The 2,628-nt window shown below is 35.0% G+C and overlaps 1 non-coding gene across 1 annotated transcript; it reads left to right on the forward strand.

The window, feature by feature from the left end:
- The first annotated feature begins 277 nt into the window (after positions 1–277).
- On the forward strand, positions 278–350 carry Trnaf-gaa (transfer RNA phenylalanine (anticodon GAA)). Its single transcript has one exon. It is a non-coding gene; the product is annotated as a tRNA-Phe (tRNA).
- The last annotated feature ends 2,278 nt before the right edge of the window (positions 351–2,628 follow it).

Raw genomic sequence — 2,628 nt, forward strand, 5'->3', positions numbered from 1 at the left:
TTCGATAATCGAAAATTACTAAATTGAATAATGTAAGATGCTACAATATATTTTATATGCGAGAAAACTAAATACCAAGGTGATAATAATCCAGAATATAACAATATAGAAACTGTCGTCTCAATGTTTCCGTTACGGAGGCCACGTGCGATACAGTCTGAAATTAGCCTGGGGAATAGCCCGTGAAAGTACACGTAACATCACTGAATGTCGAGAGAGGGAGCAATTGTGTGGTGGGGCAAGCACCAAGTAAGGCCGGCAACAAACTACTTGACAAGCCGAAATAGCTCAGTTGGGAGAGCGTTAGACTGAAGATCTAAATGTCCCCGGTTCAATCCCGGGTTTCGGCAATTGTCAAATTTTTTTTAAATTTTTTCCTTCTGTTCTTTAGTTGTGCAATTTATAGTATATAGTGAGTTATTGTTTTAATAAAGTGACTTTTTATTTCATCGTTAACAATCGAAAAAATATTACTTTTTTATTAGATATCGATTATTGAATTTGTAGGAAAATATAGCCCAATGTCCTTTTTTCTCAAAATTAAAAAGTAACAAAATAAAATTTTCTTATGATATTGTCCATTAAAATAATTTAAAAAACTTATAGCAACCTTCTAGTTTCTCAAAATATGTTTGTGCTTTAGGCAAAATACATTATGTCATTATCGAGTCGAAGTTGTAAAATTTTACCTTGCAGTTCACCCTACTTTCAAATTAACATAATTATTGCACCGTATACCCAAGTCACCAAATTCAATTTTTTCACGATAATGGAAGTCAACCATATTCTGTAACGATATCAACACATCATATTATACAGCTGTCGCGTCACATTTTTCCGTGGTTGTTCTCTTAGCTGCTGCGAATTCTTTTTTTTTCTTATTCGTTTACTCTGCCGACATCTTCAACATTTAATAGTAAAAGTGTGGTAGTGCAGAATACTTATCTTTCGTGATTTATCATAGAAAATGCATTACTATGACTCATTTTTAAGGCGGATTGCAATATGTTTGTAGTATCCAACTTGAGGCATACTTTTGATACGATTTCCACTTAAATCATTGTACGCAGCAAGTATGAAAGTTTTTATTAACGTTTCGTTATTTCTTTTCAGGCTTCGCGCTGGCGCCCCGATCGCAACAATGATTTTCAAGCTATTCCTCTTGCTATGTAAGTATTATTGTTTTAGCTTTTGAAAAATTGAGAGATGTTGATGTGACTTATTGTTATGCCAGTAAAGTGTAAAGCTCGAGTCCAAAAGTTGATGTGTATTAACTTTTTCATAAACAGCTTATATGTGAAGACGGGAAAAAGTTCATTTTTGGCATTGAATTTTGATGAAATGATATAGTTTATTTGAGATAATAATTTTATGATATTGCAGCTCTCATGAGGATACGCTGTTGAATAATTTAGAAAGTGTTGTGAACATTTAGGATGAAACAGCATTCAAAGCCGATAATTTGCAAAAATTATTTCATCAAATTCAAACATCTATACTTTGCAACTACTATGGACGTATCAGAAAGCAGCTTATTGTTTAAACATATTTTGAATGGAATAGCACGGCAATTTTATTCAATAGGTATGAGTAAAGATGAACAGGTGTCATGAAAATTTTCATAGCCGCCTTTATGTGATGTTGAAAACTAACTCTACAAAGCGGATGAAGTAGCTAGTATTTCTCTCGTCATATTCCAAGTTAGATCGTAAAGGGGCAATTAAGGCTATCTAGAACAGATTCATTCATAATATTCCCTTGAAATCTCTTGAAATGCTACAAATTAAATCATACACGAGTTTAGTGAAGCTAGAACACGCGTGGAACTATTAGTAACGCATGTGGATATTTCTCTTTCTGTTTTGTTATTGATCATTGCCTAATGAGACCCATTGTAATATCACTGGCTAAATGATTAATGGCTAATTTCAAGGTTAAGTTACGCCGCCGGCACACGCAGTGCACACGGATGCTCGCCGGAAATTTCGTTTCGGTACAATGTAGGTCTATCTCTCTCTCTCTCTCTCTCTCTCTCTCTTTTAGGGGCGCTCCGTGTGCCGTGACGATCAAGAACGCGATAATGGAATTGCACGAAAATTGGGAAACTCGGCTTCTGCCCGCGCTCACCTTTGTCTCTCGCTCTTTCTTACTCCGCCTCGAAATTATTTGCAACCTATGCGTAAGAGCTTTCTGTGTTTGTGCGGCTGTACGCGCGTACGCGTAGACGCACGTCTGCTACGTGGAATGAATCGGGCAATATATTTTTTCCGCTCGTTGCTCTTTCGCAAAATATTTTTACTTGTCTTGCGGTAGTGGCACAAGGTCGACGATTTTTTTATTCTGCGGGTAAATGTCTTCTATTCTTGTACTACTGTTTTGAGTTCTGAAAAGTGCTTTACTAGTGAAGTATTTAGTGAATTTTTAATGAAATTTCGTCCAATAAAACCAACGTATTATTTTAAAAACATAATCGTATCGGATATTTGATAGTTTTGAGGATAACATTATGAATTTTCTGAAGTATAATCAAATTGTTTTAATTGGTCTGACAAATAAATTCTTTTCCTCATTTTGTGGATTGAAATTAGTCGAAAACAGCCAATGAATAAAAGAAAATTAGGCAGATTG

Source organism: Phymastichus coffea, unplaced genomic scaffold, assembly GCF_024137745.1.
Source record: "Phymastichus coffea isolate CEN01 unplaced genomic scaffold, Cenicafe_Pcof_1.1 PCOF00074, whole genome shotgun sequence".
In the NCBI taxonomy this organism is placed as follows: domain Eukaryota; kingdom Metazoa; phylum Arthropoda; class Insecta; order Hymenoptera; family Eulophidae; genus Phymastichus; species Phymastichus coffea.